Here is a 27,329-nt window from a genome sequence, read left to right on the forward strand (position 1 = left end):
TATTTTTCAAAATTTTATTGCTAAAATATTTATTAGCTTTAATAATATTATTATTTAGTCATTTATTTAAAAATGAGCTCCAAATATATTATTATTAAAATAAATATTATAACATTCTAAACTTAAACTTTTAACTTTTATTTTTAAATTTAATTATTTTATTTAATTAATTTTCTAATTAATTAAATAAAATAAATATTAAAATATCATATTAATTTTTTATTAAATTAAACCATTAATTAATTTTTTTTAATTAGGCTTAATTAATAGAAAATACTCTAAAGACTCACAAAGGTAAAAATACAAAAAATTCATCATAGCCAAAATACATACAAATCAAACCAAGGGGTTTATATCACGAATTACATCATCTGACGCATTCGGAGGGTACTCAACTTAGATACTTATCCTAATTTTTCAATTATAACAAATGGCTTAAAGGGTTGGAATTTGGATTTGAGAATTTATCTCCCCTCTCTTTTCATTGAGATAATGTGATAGGGTACGCTCATCCTGGCAATTCAAGAAAGCCGATACCTGGTACCTGCAACCTGCATAAAAATTATGTATGTACAAACACAATATATACTAAACTAAATAAGCAATGGCAGGAAGTGGTGCATCGTGTAAATTCTGACTAGTAGGTGACTATGACTCCCTTCCTTAACCACATTAGACATGTCATAAAAAAGAAAACACACAAAGCAAACACACACACCATACACATGCAAGTATGGGGTAAGTATCCATAAAAAAATACATATGATAACAAATCATCTTACTAATCATCATTAATAAGAATAAGACCTATCAACTTCAATATAGATAATCTACAATCTCGTTAAAAGAATTATATCAAATAAATCTCTATTACATAACTTAATTATTAATTAAATCCTATTAACTCTAGTTAATTGATTTAATTAATAATTTTACAACCAAATCATCAACCCAATGAATATTAGTTGACTAATAACTAAAATTCAACCATACACAAATATTCAGGTTCATAGTTCAATAATAATAACTTGCTAATATTTAATGACAAGCTATATTGAGAATCTTATTAATAGATCACATTCATCATTCTTTATGAATACTATTGTTTTCTTAATTAATTCGTACTAATGATAGTCATTTCAAGATAAATCTTAATCGCATAATTATATTGACAACTCAATGAATATTAATTGATTAAAATCAATTATAATCCAACTTCAAAAATTATTATCTTTTACTAAACTTCAATCAATAAATAATTTCTACTAGATTAACTCTAATCAAATTTGTTGATATCTATTTAAACCATTATTTATTAATAGTTTGCTAGTCCTTACAAACATTAAGAAATAATAACTCCTCAAACTATAAATACTTGATCTATAGAATCCTTCCATAAACTCATTAGTTAATATTTGACTAACTCTTAACTCCATTAAGGTATTCAAACGTATTAACCAATAACATAATAATTCAGTCTTAATCCAATATCATTCAAAATTTCTAAATTTAAATCAACATAATATAAATTATCATCTTACAATTATTTAATCAATATTAAAATCAAACATTAGACTCCATTTTTCTAATTGTTCTAATAATATTGTCTATATAAAAATTGTTTGAAAAAGATCCCTATCACAAACCAATAAGACTCATTGTAGATTTTAACATGAATAATTTTCAAATTCTTAGCATTATCATCTCCATTAAAAAACTCTAAAATTTTTTAATAGTATTCAATATACATTATAAAAAGTCCACTATATAAACTATATTAAAATCGCTTTTCTTTTAATTTTCTCTCATTTAAAAATCTATTTATTTAGATTGACTAATAATTAATTACGCTTCTTCTACTATTAACTAATCTTAATTAAATTTTATTTAATTAGATTAGATATTAGACCATATAAAACTAATGCATATTAATAAAATTTTAATAAGGGAAGATTGCAATAATATCACTAATTCATTAAATAATTTCCACTAGATTATCTCTAATCAAATTTGTTGATAACTATTTAAACCATTATTTATTAATAGTTTGTTAGACCCAACAAACATTAATAAATAATAAACTCATCAAACTATATTTCCATAAGCCCCATTAGTTATTATTTAACTAACCTTTAAGGCATATCAATAATTCAAATCGTAGCTATGTTATAACAATGTTATAATGTAACTATGACTCCTTGTCAATATAATAATTCTTATTTAAATCTAAATCCAATATCATTAAAATTTGAGTTTCTTAATAATAATCATTAAACACTTTTATAAATTACCACCTCTTAACAATATATTAAATAGTATTTAATATACATTAAATAATTAATATTAAAAGTCATCCATTCTCTATTGAATTCAATATCTTTATCCATCAGCTTCATCCACAAACTTTCCATTAAAAATCTCTATTAATTCATTTAGAATATTCTTATTAGTCTTTAGACTAATTAAATAATTATTAAATTCTAATTATATTACTTTGATATATTATTTTTGTGAAGTTTAAGCATAAAGAACTCTTGGTTATGAAAAATGAAAAGATATATGTTCTTGAATAAAACAGTCCCAGTATGACGACCATATCTCCCTAATGAACTATTGGATCAGGCTGAAATTTAAATATGTTGGAGAGGGCCAAGTTGCACCGATTATGACAGGAGCAATCGAATAAATTTGATCACAATTAAAATTTATGAATGACTGAATTCGGGTCTATCCAAGAGGCAGCGACAAGACAATTTGTGATGAATTAAGAATTTTCTCTTAAAATAATTGTTCTCTAAATTTATCCATTCATCCATCTAATAGGTTTGTCTGTACGCATCTAAAAATATAATCTGATAGAAAGATTACATCTAATCATTCGAATTTTCAACTTAGAATTTCTATTTTAATTCCAAATTTTGTCTTTCTAATTTAATATAAATTCGAACCCAAACCCGATTAAAATCTAATTATTTCTCCTTAATTGGATATTCAAACAGAGAGTATTCAAACATATAAAATAGATATGATGAAGACAGGAAGAGAAAGAGTGCAAAGGGAATATGAGAATATCATGAGTGCACCTGGACACTGATGCTAATTTGCTATGCCTCAGAAGTCCATAAAAAATCCCTTCTTTCTCCATCATTCACAATTCTTCCAAAAATCCAAGCTGATCAAATCCTCCAAGTGATTAGAAGTGCTAGAAGAAGCATAGAAGCAAGTAAAAAATATACGAGCATATGAATCTTCTCCCATGCATGTAAGCTTGAAGCTTCTCTTTTAGCTTGTAGCTCGTGGCTTCCATTAAGCTTGTAGCTTCCATTAAGCTTGTAGCTTCCATTAAACTTGTAGCTTCTATTAAGCTTTTCTTTTAAGCTTCTATGAATGCCTGAATATCAAGAGCTCTCAAGAAACCTTTGGAATTCTTCTTGAAACCACTAAAAGGTGTCACCAACTAAGCATGAGTTTTTTCCAATTTTTTTTTATGAGTCATAGAATTGTAGACACTTTGTGCTTAATTGATGCATTAACCCTCGTGTTGTTGACACATGTTAATTCTCATGCAAGCATATAACTCCAACTTATTTTACTCTTTCCAATTTAATTAATTTATTTATTAAGTCTCATGCACTAACTTTAATATCTCCACTTTCAATCTTAATATATTTATATTTTAATCATATGAGATTTAGAATCTTTTAATAATTTAAAATATATTTTCCACTTTTAAATTTCATTTTTTAAAACTTTATTGCTAAAATATTTATTAGCTTTAATAATATTATTATTTAGTCATTTATTTAAAAATGAGTTCCAAGTATATTATTATTAAAATAAATATTGTCACATTTCAAACTTAAACTTTTAACTTTTATTTTCAAATTTAATTATTTAATTTAATTAATTTTTCAATTAATTAAATAAAATAATATTATTATATCATATTAATTTTCCATTAAATTAAACCATTAATTAAATTTTTTTAATTAGGCTTAATTAATAGAAAATACTCCAAAGACTCACAAAGGTAAAAATATGAAAAATTCATCATAGCCAAAATACATACAAATCAAACCAAGGGGTTTATATCACAAATTACATCATCTGATGCATTCGGAGAGTACTCCACTTAGATACTTGTCCTAATTTTTTAATTAGAACAAATGACTTAAAGGGTTGGGATTTGGACTTGAGAATTTATCTCCCTTCTCTTATCATTGAGATAATGTGATAGGGTACGATCATCCTAGAAATTCAAAGAAGTCGATACTTGGTACCTGCAATCTGCATAAAAATTATGCATGCACAAACACAATATATACTAAACTAAACAAGCAATGGCAAGAAGTGGTGCATCGTGTAGATCCCGACTAGCAGGTGACTACGACTCCCTTCCTTAACCACATTAGACATGCCATACAAAAGCAAATACGCAAAGCAAACACGCACACCATACACATCCAAGTATGGAGTAAGTATCCATAAGAAAATACATATGATAATAAATCATCTTACTAATTATCATTAATAATTGTAAACACTGAAAATAATCATCATACATACATGAAATGTAGAGTATAAGTAATCTCATCACATATCAACTGAATCCATAGCACAATATTTGATAATCTCATAATAATGTTACTAAACATCAACATGAAACTACCTCTAAAAGAGTTCAGCAATGATAACAAAATGCGAACCAGGGCCAAGCACTACATTTAATTTAATAAAATAAGATATGCTCTCATAATTACTTTTTCTATTTAATTAAATAATCTTTAATTAATTAGAGACACTTTTCTTATTTAATTAAATAACTTCATTTAATTAATTAGGAATGGTGTCTCATTTAATTAAATAACTTTATTTCATTAATTAGAAGTAAGCACTCCATTTAATTAAATAATTTCATATAATTATTTCAAAATTCTTTTCAAAACTAGTCAACTCAAGTCAACCGTGGTTAAATCTGGTCAACTTTTGGTAAAACTTGATCTTTGCGTATGTGAATATGAGCAAATGTGAGTATGAATTCCAGTAACAATTCGATACAAATTCTCATTCAAACTTTCAAAATGAAGAGATGAGGGTCTCTTAAATAGACTTTCCTGGAATTCATCAACGGTTGAGATTGATTTCAATCAACGGTCAAGATTAAAGGTGAAGTTCAGTCATAAAGGCAGATTTTCAAATTAAAGGGAGTTAACATATTTAATTTGAGTAAAATAAGGAGTTAACTGATTCAATTTGAGTAGTAAAAGGAGTTAACAGATTTAACTCATTTTTGATCAATAGTGAACTTGAAATTTTCCTTTTTGAACTGAAGAGAGATTTTGTTGAGATATTTAATTTAATAAAATGAGATATGCTCTCATAATTACTTTTTCTATTTAATTAAATAATCTTTAATTAATTAGAGACACTTTTCTTATTTAATTAAATAACTTCATTTAATTAATTACGAATGGCTTCTTATTTAATTAAATAATTTCTTTAATTAATTAGAAGTAAGTACTCCATTTAATTAAATAATTTTGTTTAATTATTTCAAAATTCTTTTTGAAACTATTTAACTCAAGTCAACTGTGGTTAAATCTTGTCAACTTTTGGTCAAACTTGATCTTTGTGTATGTGAATATGAGCAAATGTGAGTATGAATTCCAACAACGATTCGATGCAAATTCTCATTCAACCTTTCAAAATAAAGAGATGAGGATCTGTTAAACAGACTTTTTTGAAATTCATCAACGGTTGAGATCGATTTCAATCAACGGTTAGAATTAAAGGTGAAGTTCAGTCATAAAGGAAGATTTCCTAGTTAAAGGGAGTTAACAGATTTAATTTGAGTAAAATAAAGAGTTAACTGATTCAATTTGAGTAGAAAAATGAGTTAACTTATTTAACTCATTTTTTATCAATAATGAACTGGAAATTTTCCTTTTCGAACTGAAGAGAGATTTTGTTGAGATATTTAATTTAATAAAATGAGATATGCTCTCATAATTACTTTTTCTATTTAATTAAATAATCTTTAATTAATTAGGGACACTCTTCTTATTTAATTAAATAACTTCATTCACTTAATTAGGAATGGCTTCTCATTTAATAAAATAACTTTGTTTAATTAATTAGAAGTAAGTATTCTATTTAATTAAATAATTTTGTTTAATTATTTCAAAAAAAATTTCAAAACTAGTCAACTCAAGTCAACCATGGTCAAATCTAGTCAACTTTTGGTCAAACTTGATCTTTGCGTATGTGAATATGAGCAAATGTGAGTATGAATTTCAGCAACAATTCGATGCAAATTCTCATTCAACTTTTTAAAATGAAGAGATGAGGGTCTCTTAAATAGACTTTCTTGGAATTCATCAATGGTTGAGATTGATTTCAATCAACGGTCAGGATTAAAGGTGAAGTTCAGTCATAAAGGGAGATTTCCAAATTAAAGGGAGTTAACAGATTTAATTTGAATAAAATAAAGAGTTAACTGATTTAGTTTGAGTAGAAAAAGGAGTTAACTGATTTAACTCATTTTTGATCAATAGTGAACTGAATATTTCCCTTTTAAAACTAAAGAGAGATTTTGTTGAGATATTTAATTTAATAAAATGAGATATGCTCTTATAATTATTTTTTCTATTTAATTAAATAATCTTTAATTAATTAGAGACACTTTTCTTATTTTATTAAATAACTTCATTTAATTAATTAAGAATTGCTTCTAAATGTGATCGTCATAATTTTGTGAAAAGGGTTTTGGAGAATGTGGAGAAGCGTTGGTTGCCGGTTGGGCTAGGGTTTTTCCCCTAGCCTGTTCTTGGTGTTTCATCTTTACTATTTTTCGATTCTATTTGGATTGCTAGCTACTGGACATAATTTGTGTCAGTGTTTTTGGAAATCTTCTGCAGTCAATTTTGGATTGGGGTTTTATTGTTTTCATGGCAGGGCCTAAGATTTCTTCTCCGTTGGTGAGAACAGATGGTTCTTCTCCAACTATGCATGCAATGCGATCTGAATCATTTTATTCAGGAGAGAGCTCCAAGCTAAAAAAAGTCAATGGTTGTTTTCCGTGTAGCCATGATCGCCCTGTTCTGGTTATTCCTCCAACGGCTGTAATGGAGGACATTGATTATTGGACCAAACATGCTTTGATCTGCAAATTTCTTGGAATCCGGATTTTCCTATCCGCTCTCGAGGCATGGATCTACTACTCATGGCAGGTGGAAGGAGATATGGAGATTATGTTGGCGGGGAATAGTTATTTTTTTGTTATATTCTCTTGCATATCTGATCGGGATCATGTTTTTGAAGGAGGCCCTTATTTCTACAATCATGTGGGGTTATTTGTCAAACCTTGGCATTCAGGTTTTAATTCTGCTGAGGATCTCCCTTCAACAGTGTCAGTTTGGGTTTGCTTGCCTCGTCTTCCATTGGAATTTTGGCGTGAAGACATCCTTCGACAAATTGCTGCTTTGTTGGGGAAGCCAACTGCGATCACACATCAATCCCTCAATAAAAAGATTATTTCTTATGCTAGAATTTGTGTTGAAATTAATTTGAATAACCCATTACCAAATTCTTTGAAATTTTGTATGGGGGATTTTTCTTGGGTGCAACAGTTAGATTATGAATCTCTCCCTTTCCGTTGTCAGTTTTTTCATGAGTATGGTCATTTACTGCGTCAGTGCCCTCGTAACTCAAGTTTCAAAGGAGTGGATGGTTCTATAGCTGACAATACTGGTGGTTTGGTAGATACTATAGGGAAAGGACAATCTCAAATGGCTAATACTACCAAGGGGATGAATCCGCAAGATGCTACAGGTAAGGGTAAGGCTCAAATGTAGGATAAGGATGGATTTGCCCCTGTTCGTCCTCATGCTAAGGGCTGTGGTCAAAAGAGGCCTTTGAAAGAAAGATTATCTGATTCAGGTTTTAACCGCTTTGAGGTGCTGGATAGTATGGTTCTAGAGGAGGGTATTCCTCCTCCTATCTCTTCTGATCCAATTTCCCTAGATGAGAGATCTATTCCTAATGATGCTTGTGGGGCATCCCAAGTTGTAGTATATCAGAACTATGAGGTCCCTGTAGCTCCTGTGACAAAGGCTCTCGTGACTCCTACAGTGTTGGAGGATAATGATGTTGTTTTAGCTGACTTGGTTAAGGATGTGCTACCATCAGGTAAGGGCAAGGGTTCTCCTCTCCCCTTGGGGTTGATGTCTCGACCCTTTAAGCGGGCTTCTTCTACTCCTCCTCTAAGGAGTGGGCACAAAACAGACCAAGAGAAGATTAAACTCACAAGAGATATATTGATTGAGTCTGGTTCAGTAATACCTTTGGATTCTCATTTTCCCAATTCTACCCAATGATGATTATTCTCTCATAGAATGTAAGGGGGTTGAATAGCATCCCTAGACAAAAGGCTATTCATAACTTGGTGGTTGATCATAGCCCTGATGTTTTTTTCTATCCAAGAGACTAAGCTCTCTGTGGAGTCTATGGTCCAACATGCCTCTAGTATTTGGTCTTGTGGCCAATGCCAGTGTGTTGGGGCAATAGGTAGTGCAGGTGGTTTAGCTATATTTTGGGATCCTCAAAAAATTTCTCCTCTTGGCTGGATGTCTTCTCACTCAGCTCTCTCTATGGTAGCTTCTTCTCTAGACTCAGGAGAGGTGATCATGGTTACTAATGTGTATGCACCTGTTGATCTTGTGGGAAAGGAGGAACTTTGGGAACATATTCAATATGTTAGAAATTATCATCCTTATCATCCTTGGGTGTTAGCAGGGGACTTCAATTTAGTTTTAAGTCTGGAGGAGAAGCATGGTGGTTTGGCTAGATTGGGGCCTTCTTCCGCTCTTCTTCGGCAACATATATCTCTTTTGCATCTCTCTAATGTTAAGCCTTCTAATGGTCTCTATACCTGAAATAATCGCAGGACTGGTGTTTCTGCTATTTCAGAACATCTGGATAGATTTCTTGTTTCTTGCTTCTGGGTTAGTGGCACCCTTACTATCTCTTCAGAAATCCTTGATTGGAGGGGTTCAGATCATTGGCCAATCAAATTTTCTGCTATAGGAGCTTATGTTTCGAAGCATCCTCCTTTTAAGTTCCATTTGATGTGGCTTTGGGACTCCTCTCTTCATGATTGTGTTTTCTATTAGTGGAAAGATGGTGCTCCTGCATATGGTACTGCAATGTTCTCATTTTCTAAAAGGCTTCAATATGTTAAAAGGCAGCTCAAGATATGGAATAGGGAATGCTTTGGGAACCTTCACTTTATGAAGAGGCTTGTTCAAGAAGATCTTGATGTCATCACAAGGGAGATTAGAGATCGAGTTTTCTCAGAGGATCTTGGCAAGGCTGAATCCCTTGCTTCTAGAGCTCTAGAAGAATGGGAACTTCGAGAGGAAATTTTTTGGAAGCAAAAGGCTAGAGTTGATTGGCTCTAGGAAGGTGATCGTAACACTGCCTTTTTCCATAAAACAGTGCAATCTCGCTGGAATCAGAGCACTATCTCTTCTTTGGTTAATTCTCAAGGTATCCAACTAAATTCCTTGCCAGCTTTGTTCCAGGAGGCTATTTGGTACTTCTCTACCCTCTTCTCTGAGGACCCTCCTCCTGCTGATAATGAAGAAAATCTTATTTTTTCCTCTATTCCTTCTCTTATCACTTAGGAAATGAATGATTATATCATGTGTCCTATTTCTTTGGAAGAGCTGGAGGAGGTGGTCTTTGGCATGCCTAAGGGGAAGGCTCCTAGTCCTGATGGCTTTCCAGTTGAATTCTTTCAGGAATTTTAGGACATCATTAATCATGATTTGTTGGAGGTGGTTAAAGAATCCTATGCTAGCAAGCAGATCCTTCGAGCTTTGAACTCTACATTCTTGACTCTTATTCCTAAGAGAGAGGGTGCTAATCAATTGGAGTTTTTTAGACCAATTTCATTATGTAATGTGGTTTACAAATTTATTACTAAGTTGATTGCTGAGAGATTGAAAAGGTGGCTTCCCATTATTATCTCAGAAGAACAAGGTGGTTTTGTTGCTGGCAGACAAATTTTGGATGGGGTGGTTATTGCTACTGAGGCTATTTACTCTATGGCTACTTCAAGGGAGAGAGCCATGTTTGTTAAGCTTGATATAGCTAAGGCTTACGATAGAGTTAAATGGAGCTTCCTAAGGAGTATTCTTCTTTCTTTTGGATTTAGCTCTGACTGGGTGAGTTGGATTATGAGTTGTGTTACTTCTGCCTCTTTTTCTGTTCTTATTAATGGTCAACCTTCTCAACTATTTGGTGCTTCTAGAGGCCTCCGCCAGGGTGACCCTCTCTCCCCATATCTATTCATCATCATGGTTGAAGGCTTGGGCAGATTCATTAAGCATCAGGTGTCCCAGAATTCTATTCAAGGCTGGCGGTGGGGTAATGGCTTACCTTCTCTTTCCCATCTTCAATTTGTTGATGATTCTGCTCTTGTTGGTCTTGCTAGGATCAAGGAAGCTGAAGCCTTTCAACATGATTTGGATGTTTATTTGGCAAATTCAGGCCAGAAAGTTAATGAGCACAAATCTTCCATTTACTTTTTTAACACTCCTGATTCTATTCAGCACAGGATTGTTGGTATCCTACAGTTTCAGATAGGATCACTTCCTTTGACTTATCTTGGCATCCCTATTGCTGTTTCCAAGTAGCCACGTCTCTTCTGGAAAAATTTGATTACCAAGCTTCTAGATAAGATAAATCATTGGACTTATAGATGGCTTTCTACTACTGCCCGGGTTACTCTTCTTCAAGCTGTTATCCAAGCTCTTCCTACTTATCGAAGCATGGTTCACGCTGCACCTATTTACTTTCTCAAGGAGTTTGATGCTCTTTCTCGGCAATTCCTTTGGAGTGGTAATTTGCGTAGTACTAAATGGAGCTTGGTTAATTGGGCAACTATTTGTAGGCCTAAAAGGTAGGGTGGTCTTGGTCTTCGATCTGCTCTATTGAGTAGTCAAGCTTTGGCTGGTAAACTTTACTAGCGATGGTGCTCTGGACAAAATCAACTTTGAGCTCGTATTATCACTCATAAATATTTTCATGGTGTTGATCCTTGCTCTGTTTCTGCACTTCCTCTTGAAGGTTGTGGCTCAATGGTTTGGCATAATTTGAAGACAGGTGCGATGTTGGTAAAGAGGGGTCTGTTTTGGATATGTAAAGGAGGTTCTTAGGCTTTGTTTTGGTCTGATGCTTGGGATGGATTTCCTTCCATTTTATCCATATACCCTCATCTTCAGCCTCTTTGTGACTCTTTTCTTTCTGCTAGATGGGATAAAGTGGCTCATTACAAGACTTCTTATCAATTGGGACTTGTTGTTGGTTACAGATGGAAGCATTCTTCTGATTGGCCTCTTGGAGGTACAGACATGGATCGTCAGAAGCTTTCTCAAATTTTGGCCTCTAGAGAGTGTTCTTCTTTGCTTGGTCTAGATGTTTTGGCTTGGGGCGGTACCTTGTCTGGTAAATATCATGTCTCTGCTGGGTATCAAGAGATAACTAGACAATTATTTGGGGATGCTGAGGTCCCTTGGTGGAAGAAAGTTTGGAATAAAGTTTCTTGGTCCAAGTGCAATTTTTTCATATGGCTAGTGGCTCACAACCGTTGTCTTACCTGGGATAATCTTTGTAAATGTGGATTTTAGGGCCCCTCTTATTGTGTTTTGTGTGGTAATGGAGAGGAGTCTGTCTCCCATCTATTCTTCCATTGCTCCTATTCTACTCAAATATGGTACCTTTGGTGGAGTGCTTGGGGTTGCTCTTGTCGGCATGCTTCCTCTTTGCCTGAGTTCTAGGCCCGCTTGGGTACTGCTCCCTGTAACGCCCCGCTAAGGGATCCAAAAGAATTAACCTAAAGTTTCACTAAGTTTGCTAAACATTTTTCTTTTTTTTTTAAAGTAAGAAAGTATGACATACAAATCAAACACATAGTAGCGGAAGCAATAACATGTAATCATCGACAAACATACATTGTAAGTTACATTTCTTAAAGATCCCAAGACGTTGAGTCACGTTTAAATTTAATTAATTCTAAGTCTAACAACTATCACATACATATGAAAGAATAATCAAAAACTCCAATGTCCATAATATACATTTGTTCTGAATGCTCCTTGGCAAATTAATTCGGAATGCTCAATCATCCACTATACATGTCACAGGGTATGAAAGGCTTAAAAGAATATACATATGTAAAGATAAAGATACAACATCCTCAAATCCATGATACAAAGTACAGTAAAAATATATGAAACTATTCCCATACATGATACATCCATACATCCATAATGATAAAACATCTATCATAAAATCTAACCATCCATCATAATAATCCAAAAACATAGTGAAGGTAAATGCCAATCACGAAAACTCCAGCCACGGTGACCACGGAATGGATCTCAATGGTAAGAGTAAAAGCACTACCACTCGACCGCGTGGAACCTAAATGGTCCACTCCCACCGCGCTGAGGAGATAGTCTCAAGTCCCAAATAGGATAACAAAACCTATCATTATAAATACTCTCTAAGTCCAAGAAATCCTATAAGTATGCTAACTCAAGGGTTCCTAAAAAGATCGGCATCTAAATCCCAGAGGTACCACAAGACACGTAGGAAACCTAATATGCAAGCGGGAAAGTGTCATCGCAAAAGTCATGTAGAAGTTACCCAAGTAATCCCTTAGGAATCCCGGGTCCCTACTGATCCTGCGGCCACTAGTATCCTCTTGTACTGACGAGGCATACTATGGAATGCAAGGTCATAACCAAGCGTCCTCTCTACCCCATCCTAGCCTGTACTAGCACTCAAGGTATGGGAGAGAACATACATTTATCTTGTTAGGTTCATTTTCTCTCATTTAGTGTAAATGTTTTCACTTATTAAAAATGACTTACAATGGGTTTCTCAAGGCAGCCTCTTAGGGCTCCGACCCCCATTGCAAGCCACTTCTCGACTCTACACATAGATAACCTACCCTAGCTCATGAACTCGTAAATCAAAGAATCATAATAAAATCACCTCAGTCCTATACAAGCAACTGAAAAACATCATAAAAAGATAATCCACAAAATTACATCAGTTCTTCATGAGCAACAGATAATATCAAATAGTAATCATGTAATCACAACAGTTCTCTATCAGCAACTGAAGGCATCAATGATAAGTCACAAAATCCAATGGTTCTCCAATGAGCAACCAGAAAGTAATACAAGTATAACTGATCGAGACTCAGAAATGGTTATCAAATATGACTGATCGGACTCAAAAATGGTTAAGTTAGGTATTCTCAAATACATACACCTCAGCTTCACACAAGGAAACTGGAAAGCACTAACAAACAGTAAACACAATCATGTCATAGAGCACTTCATCACATTACCATGGTCGGGTTAAGAAAGATCGAGACCAATTCATCATGACATCACATTCACAACCCCCGAGCCTCTGGTAACAACCTAAACTGGTCAACGCTAAACCAACCCCAAAACATTCAAAGTACAAAGACAACATCAAAGTCTCAGAGATTGGATCTGAAAGTATATTATTTGAGTTAAGGTAAGGTTTATGTTTCAGTTTAATGTCGAATTCAAGTAACTAGGTTTTCACAACTACCCTTTACGATTAACCCATTTCTATAATAACTTTCATTAAATCAATAATCCAAATCTATAATTTAGTCAAATAATATTTATTATTAATTAAATTAATTAAACTAATTTTAAATTAAATTAATCAATAATTGCTTGTTCTACTTACTTATCTTAATCTATTCACTAATTGTTAATTTATTAATTTTATACCAAAATTAATAAATTAATATTTACAACTATGTTTATGCATTTAATATTTATTTATTAAATATTAATAAAGTTAAAACTATTATTAATTTAAAATATATTATAATTTTATTAATTAAAAATTTTAAATAATAAAATTTTTTTTTTTTAAAAAAAAAAAAATTTAAAATTATATATAAAAAGAAAAACAAAATAAACAAAGTTTTTTCTTTAATTTAATAAACATTTATAGCCCGTCGGCTTGGCCACAGGCCTGCGATCGTAGGGCCTGCGGTGGTAGGTACTCTGTACCTGCCATCGCAGTACCTGTGACGCAGGTACTGTCGGTCCGCCAACAGTGGGGGCGGGTATGGGGTGATTCCCTCCCCCCCCACTAAAACATTATATATATATATTATATTATTTTTATTTTTTTTTAAATTTATATATATATATATAGTTTTTATTTTATTTTATTTTAATATAAATAAAATAAATCAATTTTTATTTTAAAAATTAGTTTTGTTTAATTTTCAATAGAACAATTTTTTTCAAAGGATAAATATTATATATATATATTTATTTATCTAGAACTTTTCAATTTCAAAAAAAATCAAAACCCCTACTAAATTAAATCTTAATTTCTAAATCAAGAAAACAAGGGTTCTAATAATTCATCTAGTCTCCATGGATACAGAAATTATTGAAGAGCAATTAATAAATTCACAATATTGAACAGTTAAAACTTTCATCACAGAGAATTCAGATCTACAAACCCCAGACACGAAGAAGACAGGAAGGGATAATTGCATATTTAATGGATAATCAAAAAAACACAAGACCCTACCTGATCCTGATGCTATTATGCAATCTCCAGGAACTGTATGCGAATTCGCTCCTCTCAATAACCTTCCCCTGAAAGACTTTCTTGGTATCAGCCTTCTGAAATTTGCTTCCAAAAATTTCCGTCCAAATTCGTCTCTTCCAAAAATGAACCCCCAAAGTTGTGATAAGCAATTTCTCCTCAAATCGGGGCACTAATTGTGCGTTTACTTGAGAAGACTCTTTGCACAACTCAGTTAACTCTAAATTAACCTTTATTATCTTTTCTAATTCTTTTGCATTCAACTTTCATGCACATTAAGTTGAATTATTAAATAACTTTATTTAATATTTCACTTGACTTCTATTTTAAATTAATTTATTACTTTAATCTTATGTGCACTTTTAAGAAATTAAAATAATATTATTAATTTTTATAATTTAATCTTTTAATTTAATTCTCATATTTAAACTCATGCTTAGATCATGCAATCTAGAATTCTTAATAATTTAATATCTTTCAACTTTTAATTTATTTTAGAACTTAATTGATAACATATTTAATTAATTTAAATAACAATAATATTTAGCATTTATTTAAAAATGAACTCCAAATATATTATTATTAAATTAAATAAATATTATCCTGTTCTAAATTTATCTTTGAATTTTAATCTCCAAATTTAATTCTTTTAATTAATTAATTAATTAATTAAATATAAAGATATCATAATAATTCTCTATTAAATTAAATCATTAATTAATCTTTTTAATTAGACTTAATTAACAGAAAATACACCAAGGACTCATAAAGCAACATACGAAAACCCATCATAGAAAAATACATACCATATCAAACAAAAGGGTTATAATCATGAAATTACATCATTTGATGCATTCGGAGGGTACTTAACTCAGATACTTGTCCTAATTATCAATTAGGACAATTGGCTAAAGGGTTTCGAATTTGGACTTAAGAGTTTATCTCCCCTCTCTTACCATTGAGATAGTGCAATAGGGTACGCTCATCCTGACAATTCAGGGAAGTCGATACCTGGTACCTGCAACCTGCATAAAATCCACGCATGTACAAACACAATATTCTAAGCTAAATAGACAATGGCAGGAAGTGGTGCATCGTGTAGATCCCGACTAGCAGGTGACTACGACTCCCTTCCTTAACCATATCAGAAACACCATACATAAATAAAACAACATGCACACCATACACATGAAATATGGGGTAAGTATCCATAAGAAGCACATGGAATAATAAACCATTTAACTAATCATCATTGATATCTGAAACCATTGAATAATCATCATACATGCATGAAATATAGAGTACCAAGTAATCTCATCATATAATAAACTGAGTGTAAACATCATCTGATAATCTCTAAAATAATAATACTAATCATCAAACATAAATTGGCCTAAAAGAGTTTGGCAATGATATTAGAAATGTAGCTCGACAATGTAAACTAGGGGCAGGCACTACATCCACCCCCCCTAGACTTAGGCTTACTCCTAGAAGCCTATAAACAAATAGGGATATAAATCCCATAATCTAGATGCATCCTCCCATGTAGCTGAAGAGTCATCAGTAGGGTCCCATTGGACCCTTACCTGCTCTATGGTTCGACCCCTGAGGGTCAACTCCCACTGCTCCAGAATACGAATTGGCTCCAAAGCCAGCTACCCGTCCTCTACCTGCAATGCATTCCAATCAAGAATGTGTACAACATCAGGGATATACTGTCTAAGAACTTAAACATGAAAACATCATGAATGTGAGCAAGGCTGGGTGGTAAAGTAAGACGATAGGCAACTGGACCAATCCTCCCAAGAATATCGAATGGTCCCACAAAGCAAGGTGCTAGCTTTGAGCCCTTTCCATAACGAATCGGACTCTTCCGTGGATGCACTCTCAAGAAAACCTTCTCTCCCATAGAAAACTGCTTATCTGACCTATGTGCATCAGCATACTTCTTCTGCCTATCCTGTGCCGTTGTCAAGTGCTCTCGGATATGCACCACCTGTTGCTCCATGTCACGAAGCATCTTTGACCCAACAGGATGCGATCCTCAAGGCTATCCCAACTCAAAGGTGTATGACAAGGGCATCCATATAAGGCTTGGAAAGGTGCCATGCCAAGAGAACTGTGATACCCGTTGTTGTAAGCAAACTCCACTAGGTAGAGATAGTCCTCCCAATGAGTTTGCCTATCCATCACGTACACCCTCAACATATGTTTGAGAACCTGATTTACTCTCTCTGTCTGCCCATCTGTCTCTGGGCGATATGTTGAACTGAAGTTCAACTACGCTCCAAGATCATGCTGTAGTGATGTCCAAAATGCGAAAGTGAAAACATGATCCCTATCCAAAATGATCTTTCGTGGAATACCATGTAGTCTCACAATGTCACGCATAAAGACATTAGCTACTAAAGCTGCAGTGTAGGAAGACCTGATTGGTGCAAAATGTGCCACCTTGGTCAACCGGTCAACAGTGACCATGATAGCATCATGACGACGAAGAGTCATAGGTAATCCTACTATGAAATCCATAGAGATGATGTCCCACTTCCATGAAGGAATGAGATTCGGTTGCAAAAGTGCTACCGAATGTTGGTGTTCTGCCTTGACTCTCTGACACTCAAGACATCTAGCCACAAAATCAGCAATGGTGTGCTTTATCCTGGACCAATAGAATAAATGTCACAAATCTGCATGCATCTTCTTGACACCTAGATGTGCCGAGTAAGGTGCACGATGGGCCTCTGATAGGATCAATATGCGAAGCTCATCTAGTAGCGGCACATAGATCCTTCCTGAATGTCTCAAAAGGCCATCTGACTCTAGGACATAGCCTGAAAACTTACCCTCCTAGGGTCTCCCTAAATTGATCTCACTGCACACCTCCAGATACCATGAATCAGTGGGGAGTGCCTGAAGTATCTGACACCTCAAATCAACACTAAGAGTCATAGATGATATCACATGTTTCCTGCGACTCAAAGCATCAACTACAACATTCTCCTTCCCCTAGATATACTTTACCTCAAAGTCATACTCGCACAAAAACTCCATCCAACGCCTTTGCCTAGCATTCAGATTAGGCTGCGTGAATATGTACTGAAGACTACGATGATCACTATGTAGTTCAAATCTGTGTCCCAACAAGAAATGTCTCCATCTCACTAAGGCATGAACTACTGCGGCTAACTCAAGGTCATGTGTAGGATAATTCAACTCACGATCCTTGATTTTGCGTGATTCATATGCAATCACTCGACCATTCTACATTAGAACTGCTCCAATACCCTCAAGGGAAGCATCTGTACACACCATGAAATCACCTTCTGGATCAGGTACTGCTAAGATTGGTGTACTGGTCAGAAGCTCTTTGAGTTTTTGAAATGCTTCTACACACTTTTTTGTCCAAAGAAACTTCTTTCCTTTCCTCTGAAGGGAGGTAATAAGGTGTGTTATTCTGGAGAAGTTTTGAACAAATCTGCGATAATACCCAGCTAGACCCATGAAACTAAGAATCTCTAACATAGTAGTGGGTGCAAGCCAATCTACTATTGCTTGGATCTTCGCAGGGTCTACAGAGATAGCTTCGCCTGAAATGACGTGTCCCAAATACTGTATCTCTGATTGAAAGAAATCACACTTTGCCGCATTGGCATAAAGTTGATTATCTCTCAAGCACTGCAAAACTAAACTCAAATGTTCCTCATGTTCCTTTTGGGACCTAGAATATATCAGAATATCATCGAGGAACACAAGAACAAATCTATCAAGATAGGAACGAAACACCCCATTCATTAAGCACATGAAAACTGATGGAGCGTTCGTCAGTCCAAAGGGTACCACTGTGAACTCATAATGCCCGTAGCGAGTTCGAAAGGCGGTCTTATGAATATCAACCTCCTTGATGCGAAGTTGATGGTATCCTAACTTAAGATCAATCTTAGAGAACACTGTAGCCCCCTTGATCTGATCAAATAAATCATCAATCCTTGGTAAAGGATACCTGTTCTTTATTGTCACCTTATTTAGCTGTCTGTAATCAATGCAAAGGCGCAAAGAACCATCCTTCTTCTTCACAAAGAGCACTGGAGCTCCCCATGGTGATACACTAGGTCGAATACTACCCTTGGCCAAAAGTTCCTCTAACTGCAAGCGCAACTCACTTAGCTCTTGAGTGGTCATACGGTAAGGAGCCCTAGAGATAGGTTCCGCTCCTGGAGTGGGCTCAATGCTAAAATCAATGTCTCTCTTCGGAGGCATGCCTGGAATCTCACTTGAAAAGACATCAGCATACTCCTGTAAAATAGGGTGATCTAGGGTCTTCCTCGTAGATTCTTTCTCATCTAGCTCATTTATCGTAACAAAAAATACCTGACATCCCTTACAAAAGCTTCGCTTTAGTTGCATAGCAGAGATCATCCGTAGGGATATAGGCCTCGGTATCCCCACAATCTCAACATCCTTCCCTTGGTCATCCTGACACATAATGGTCTTCTTTATGCAGTCTATACTAGCCCTATGAGAGCCAAGCCAATCCATACCTAAGACCACATCGTAGGAGCCAAGAGGAATAACTCAAAAATTGACTGAAGTCTCAAACCCTCCTATGCTAAGTCCACACTTATGAACTACAGAATCTGTGGAAACTTTAGCGCCTGAGGCTAGTTCCACTTGCCAACCATGATCTTGTTTAACCGACTCCAGTTTACACTTATCAACTAGAGATGGAGAAATGAAAGAATCTGTAGCACCTGAATCAAATAATATAGAGAGAGGTGTACCTCGGATAGCTCCTGTAGTCTCAACTACTGTCCCCTAATGGTCTGCCTGACGGTGATCCACCGCTGCAAAAACTCTATGAGATTCGCCTGCATTTTCGACTGTAGGCTCAGATGCTGCTGGCCTAGGTCCTGAATACTGAGATGCTCACTGTGGACAGTACGCTGCAATATGACCAATTTGTCCACATGAATAACATCCCGTGCCTCTACCAGATCCTCTCCCTATAGGTGGTGCATTCGACCGCTGGTGGCTACCCCTGCTAGCAAAAGACTGGTTGCTCTGTGCAGGCCGAGATTGCTGATTCTGTCTATTACGTTGAACATTGTGATTGATCCTAGAGTTGGATCCACTGCCACCACTCTGTGCCTGAGGATAAAATCCCTTATGCTGCTGAGGCTGCTGCTGAGAATGCTGCTAAGAATACTGATTCCTCCTAGGGAAGGGAGGCTTCTTGATTCCACCGAAATTGTGGTTGCCCTTAGATCCTGCTATAGTAGGTGCTCCCACAAATCCTCCTTGCCCAAAGTTGACACTCTGCTCTACCAGGATAGCTCAATGTATTGCATCCTTGAGGTTCTTAGGCTCAAATACCTTAACACCCCCAATTAAATGATTGTTCAAGCCTCAAATGAAATGTTGTGCCAACTATGCTGGGTTGTCACTGAATTCCAAAAAAGGTATGAGCTCATAGAATTTGCGCTCATACTCTACAACGGTCATAGTGAACTGTCTCTGGTTATGGAACTCATCTGCTCTATGCTGCTTCCATTCCTCTGGTAGGAATCACTCATGAAAACTCTCCAAGAAAATCTCCCAAGTGACACTACCCATGTTAATACCCAACTTCTTCTCCTCAATAGTCCACCAGGTGGCCCCAAATAACTCTAGATTGGTAATGGCAAACCTCGCTTTGACATTACTGTCAAAGTCCTGCATAGCAAAAATCCTGTCAAGGGCAATAAGCCACTGCTCAGCTACATACCCAGAACCTTGCCCATTAAAGGGCTTGATATTGGACCTCTGAAGGTCCTTCATCTAAGAAGATACTATAGATCTATGTCGATCCCTCTGAGGACTCCTAGATCTACATCTATGCTCATGTCCAAACTGGTGTGCTCTATCCTTCTCAAGAATAGGAGCTAAGCGATCAATAAGGGTTCACATCATTTTCCTTAGATCAACCTCCTCAGAGTCGGCATGTCCCTCTTCGTGTTCTCTTCCTGATGTTCACTGACACGCTCTTCCCTATTCTCTTCCTGAATGGGGCTCTCGTGGATAGACTCATGAACACTAACATCTCTGCCTCATCCACGACCTCTGCAACGGCCAAGGCTATGGCCCCTAATGGAAGATCTCGTCCCAGATACCATCCTACAATAATATCCAAGACACAAGATGCTAAAATAACCATGAAACATACTACTGAAACACATAGATAGAAGACACATGATTTGCAAACAAGATATTTTCAATTTTCAGTTTACCTATAATCTCAGTTTAAGTATAATTTCAGTTTTGAAGACTTAAGTGTTGAAGTATGAAAAAAAATAGGTAACTAATAGTTTTCATATTGTTTCAGTTCAACTAGTTTCAAATTTCAGTTTAAGGTTTGGATTTTTATTCAACTAGTTAACACTCGTGGCGTTCCAATATACCCAGAGCTCCCAATGTAAAAACTCTGGCTCTGATACCAGATGTAACGCCCTGCCAAGGGATCCAAAAGAATTAACCTAAAGTTTCACTAAGTTTGCTAAACATTTTTTATTATTTTTTAAAGTAAGAAAGTATGACATACACATCAAACACATAGTAGCAGAAGCAATAACATGTAATCATCGACAAACATACATTGTAAGTTACATTTCTTAAAGATCCCAAGACGTTGAGTCACATTTAAATTTAATTAATTCTAAGTCTAACAACTATCACATACATATGAAAGAATAATCAGAAACTCCAATGTCCATAATATACATTTGTTCCGAATGCTCCTTGGCAAATTAATTCGGAATGCTCAATCATCCACTGTACATGTCATAGGGTATGAAAGGCTTAAAAGAATATACATATGTAAAGATAAAGATACAAAATCCTCAAATCCATGATACAAAGTACAGTAAAAATATATGAAACTATTCCCATACATGATACATCCATACATCCATAATGATAAAACATCTATCATAAAATCTAACCATCCATCATAATAATCCAAGAACATAGTGAAGGTAAATGCCAATCACGAAAACTCCAGCCATGGTGACCATGGAACGGATCTCAATGGTAAGAGTAAAAGCACTACCACTCGACCACGTGGAACCTAAATAGTCCACTCCCACCACGCTGAGGAGATAGTCTCAAGTCCCAAATAGGATAACAAAACCTATAATCATAAATACTCTCTAAGTCCAAGAAATCCTATAAGTATGCTAACTCAAGGGTTCCTAAAAAGATCGACATCTAAATCCCAGAGGTACCACAAGACACGTAAGAAACCTAATATGCAAGCGGAAAAGTGTCATCGCAAAAGTCATGTAGAAGTTACCCGAGCAATCCCTTAGGAATTCTGGGTCCCTACTGATCCTGCGGCCACTAGTATCCTCTCGTACTGACGAGGCATACTATGGAATGCAAGGTCATAACCAAGCGTCCTCTCTACCCCATCCTAGCCTGTACTAGCACTCAAGGCATGGGAGAGAACATACAATTATCTTGTTAGGTTCATTTTATCTCATTTAGTGTAAATATTTTCACTTATTAAAAATGACTTACAATGGGTTTCTCAGGGCAGCCTCTTAGGGCTCTGACCCCCATTGCAAGCCACTTCCCGACTCTACACATAGATAACCTACCCTAGCTCATGAACTCATAAATCAAAGAATCATAATAAAATCACCTCAGTCCTATACAAGCAACTGAAAAACATCATAAAAAGATAATCCACAAAATTACATCAGTTCTTCATGAGCAACAGATAATATCAAATAGTAATCATGTAATCACGACAGTTCTCTATCAGCAACTGAAGGCATCAATGATAAGTCACAAAATCCAATGGTTCTCCAATGAGCAACCAGAAAGTAATACAAGTATAACTAATCGAGACTCAGAAATGGTTATCAAATATAACTGATCGAGACTCAAAAATGGTTAAGTTAGGTATTCTCAAATACATACACCTCAGCTTCACACAAGGAAACTAGAAAGCAATAACAAACAGTAAACACAATCATGTCATAGAGCACTTCATCACATTACCATGGTCGGGTTAAGAAAGATCGAGACCAATTCATCATGACATCACATTCACAACCCCCGAGCCTCTGGTAACAACCTAAACTGGTCAACGCTAAACCAATCCCAAAACATTCAAAGTACAAAGACAACATCAAAGTCTCAGAGATTGGATCTGAAAGTACATTATTTGAGTTAAGGTAAGGTTTATGTTTCAATTTAATGTCGAATTCAAGTAACTAGGTTTTCACAAGTACCCTTTATGATTAACCCATTTCTATAATAACTTTCATTAAATCAATAATCCAAATCTATAATTTAGTCAAATAATATTCATTATTAATAAACTTAATTAAACTAATTTTAAATTAAATTAATCAATAATTGCTTGTTCTACTTACTTATCTTAATCTATTCACTAATTGTTAATTTATTAATTTTATACCAAAATTAATAAATTAATATTTACAACTATGTTTATGCATTTAATATTTATTTATTAAATATTAATAAAGTTAAAATTATTATTAATTTAAAATATATTATAATTTTATTAATTAAAAATTTTAAATAATAAAATTTGTTTTTTTTTTTTTTTTTTTAAATTTAAAATTATATATAAAAGGAAAAATGAAATAAACAAAGTTTTTTCTTTAATTTAATAAACGTTTATAGCCCGTCGGCTTGGCCACAGGCCTACGGTCGCAAGGCCTGTGACGGTAGGTACTCTGTACCTGCCGTCATAGTACCTACGATGCAGGTACTGTCGGTCTGCCGATAATAGGGGCGGGTACGAGGTGATTCCCTCCCCCCCCACTAAAACATTATATATATATATATATATATTTATTTTATTTTATTTTATTTTAATATAAATAAAATAAATCAAGTTTTATTTTAAAAATTAGTTTTCTTTAATTTTCAATAAAACAATTTTTTTCAAAGGATATATATATATATATATTTATTTATTTATTTATTTATCTAGAAATTTTCAATTTCAAAAAAAATCAAAACCCCTGCTAAATTAAATCTTAATTTCTAAATCAAGAAAACAAGGGTTCTAATAATTCATCCAGTCTCCATGGATACAGAAATTATTGAAGAGCAATTAATAAATTCACAATATTGAACAGTTAAAACTTTCATCACAGAGAATTCAGATCTACAAACCCTAGACACGAAGAAGACAGGAAGGGATAATTGCATATTTAATGGATAATCAAAAAAACACAAGACCCTACCTGATCCTGATGCTATTATGCAATCTCCAGGAACTGTATGCGAATTCGCTCCTCTCAATAACCTTCCCTTGGAAGACTTTCTTGGTATCAGCCTTCTGAAATTTGCTTCCAAAAATTGTCTCCCAAAAATTCCTGTCCAAATTCGTCTCTTCCAAAAATGAACCCCCAAAGTTGTGATAAGCAATTTCTCCTCAAATCGGGGCGCTAATTGTGCGTTTACCCGAGAAGACTCTTTGCACAACTCAGTTAACTCCAAATTAACCTTTATTATCTTTTCTGATTCTTTTGCATTCAACTTTCATGCACATTAAGTTGAATTATTAAATAACTTTATTTAATATTTCACTTGACTTCTATTTTAAATTAATTTATTACTTTATTCTTATGTGCACTTTTAAGAAATTAAAATAATATTATTAATTTCTATAATTTAATCTTTTAATTTAATTCTCATATTTAAACTCATGCTTAGATCATGCGATCTAGAATTCTTAATAATTTAATATCTTTCAACTTTTAATTTATTTTAGAACTTAATTGATAACATATTTAATTAATTTAAATAACAATAATATTTAGCATTTATTTAAAAATGAACTCCAAATATATTATTATTAAATTAAATAAATATTATCCTGTTCTAAATTTATCTTTGAATTTTAATCTCCAAATTTAATTCTTTTAATTAATTAATTAATTAATTAAATATAAAGATATCATAATAATTCTCTATTAAATTAAATCATTAATTAATCTTTTTAATTAGACTTAATTAATAGAAAATACACCAAGGACTCATAAAGCAACATACGAAAACCCATCATAGAAAAATACATACCATATCAAACAAAAGGGTTATAATCACGAAATTACATCATTTGATGCATTCAGAGGGTACTTAACTCAGATACTTATACTAATTATCAATTAGGACAATTGGCTAAAGGGTTTAGGATTTGGACTTAAGAGTTTATCTCCCCTCTCTTACCATTGAGACAGTGCGATAGGGTACGCTCATCCTGACAATTCAGGAAAGTCGATATCCGGTACCTACAACCTACATAAAATCTATGCATGTAAAAACATAATATTCTAAACTAAATAGACAATGGCAGGAAGTGGTGCATCGTGTAGATCCCGACTAGCAAGTGACTACGACTCCCTTCCTTAACCATATCAGAAACACCATACATAAATAAAACAACAAGCACACCATACACATGCAGTATGGGGTAAGTATCCATAAGAAGCACATGGAATAATAAACCATCTAACTAATCATCATCGATATTTGAAACCATTGAATAATCATCATACATGCATGAAATATAGAGTACCAAGTAATCTCATCATATAATAAACTGAGTGTAAACATCATCTAATAATCTCTAAAATAATAATACTAATCATCAAACATAAATTGGCCTAAAAGAGTTTGGCAATGATATCAGAAATGTAGCTCGACAATGTAAACTAGGGGCAGGCACTACACTCCGTCCAAGTCTTCTTTTCTCCATGCTACTTGGATTGCTGGCCCATCTTTTATGCTTTGGCATATCTGGTTGGAGAGGAATCATCGCATATTCCAAGATGTTCGGCTTGGTGTTTTGCATCTTTGGTGAAAAATATCACATTCTCTTCAGGAAACTATTCTTGTGAAGTGTGAGCTTGATGGGGGTATGGATCCGGTTGATCTTGCTATCTGTAATCACCTCAATTTTCATCTGCAGGATGGGGCTGTAGCTCATAGGTTTCCTTCTGTCCAAGCAGCTTCACCATCAGAGGAAGGGTCGGGTTAACCAGGATGGGCACTGGACTCCTCCTCCCTGCAGAGTTTTGAAAATTAACACTGATGGTTCTTCCTGTGGGAATCCTGGTCCGGCTAGTATTGGCAGAGTGGCTCGTTGTAGTTTTGGGGATGTTAAATTTTTCTTCTCAATTCATAAGGGTGATTATACTAACAATCTCATGGCAGCTCAGGCTATTTTATATGTTGTGAAACAGTGTTGCTTGTGGGGATGGAGTAAGATTATCTGTGAGTCTGATTCCCAGGTGGTGGTGAACATGCTTTCTTCGCAAGAGCTTGAGGATATTAGTTGGTAGCTGGCCACTATTGTTAAGCAAATTCTTTTCTTCTCTTCCTCTTTTTAGTTCATTAGGTTCACGTATATTTCTCGTGAATAGAATAGAACTGCTGATTGTTTAGCCAAATGGGCATCTAGTCATGATCCGGTTTGGAATATTAGGGATAGGAGGCAATTGTCCTTTGAGATGGTGCAAGAATTTGCTGATCTTGTTACTCAGGATTGAGCTCCTTCTTGAGCTCTCCTTGTTGTATTCCTTTCTGTCTTAATAAATTTTTACCCCTCTTTTTGAAAAAAATAAAATAAAATTTGGAATGGCTTCTCATTTAAAAAAAAAAAATAAATTTGCAAAAATTCGATGCAAATTCTCATTCAACATTTCAAAATGAAGAGATGAGGGTCTCTTAAATAGACTTTCATGGAATTCATCAACGGTTGAGATCGATTTCAATCAACGATCAGTATTAAAGGTGAAATTTAGTCATAAAGGAAGATTTCCAAATTAAAGGGAGCTAACAGATTTAATTTGAGTAAAATAAGGAGTTAATTGATTCAATTTGAGTAGAAAAAAGAGTTAACTGATTTAACTCATTTTTGATCAATAGTGAACTGAAAATTTCCCTTTTTCAACTGAAAAGAGATTTTGTTGAGATATTTAATTTAATAAAATGAGATATGCTCTCATAATTCTTTTTTCTATTTAATTAAATAATCTTTAATTAATTAGAGACACTTTTCTTATTTAATTAAATAACTTCATTTAATTAATTAGGAATGCTTCTTAATTAATTAAATAATTTTGTTTAATTAATTAGAAGTAAGTACTCCATTTAATTAAATAATTTCATTTAATTATTTCAAAAAAAAATTTGAAACTAGTCAACTCAAGTCAAACGTGGTTAAATCTAGTCAACTTTTGGTCAAACTTGATCTTTGTGTATGTGAATATGAGCAAATTTGAGTATGAATTCCAACAACAATTCGATGTAAATTCTCATTCAACCTTTCAAAATGAAGAGATGAGGGTCTCTTAAATAGACTTTCCTAGAATTCATCAATAGTTGAGATCAATTTCAATCAACGGTCAGGATTAAATGTGAAGTTTAGTCATAAAGGGAGATTTCCAAATTAAAGGGAGTTAAAAGATTTAATTTGAGTAAAATAAGGAGTTAACTGATTCAATTTGAGTAGAAAAAGGAGTTAACTGATTTAACTCAGTTTTGACTAATAGTGAACTAGAAATTTCCCTTTTTCAACTGAAGCGAGATTTTGTTGAAATATTTAATTTAATAAAATGAGATAT

The sequence above is a fragment of the Cupressus sempervirens genome, chromosome 1 (assembly GCF_028749045.1).
Source record: "Cupressus sempervirens isolate cs-2001-9-10 chromosome 1, ASM2874904v1, whole genome shotgun sequence".
In the NCBI taxonomy this organism is placed as follows: domain Eukaryota; kingdom Viridiplantae; phylum Streptophyta; class Pinopsida; order Cupressales; family Cupressaceae; genus Cupressus; species Cupressus sempervirens.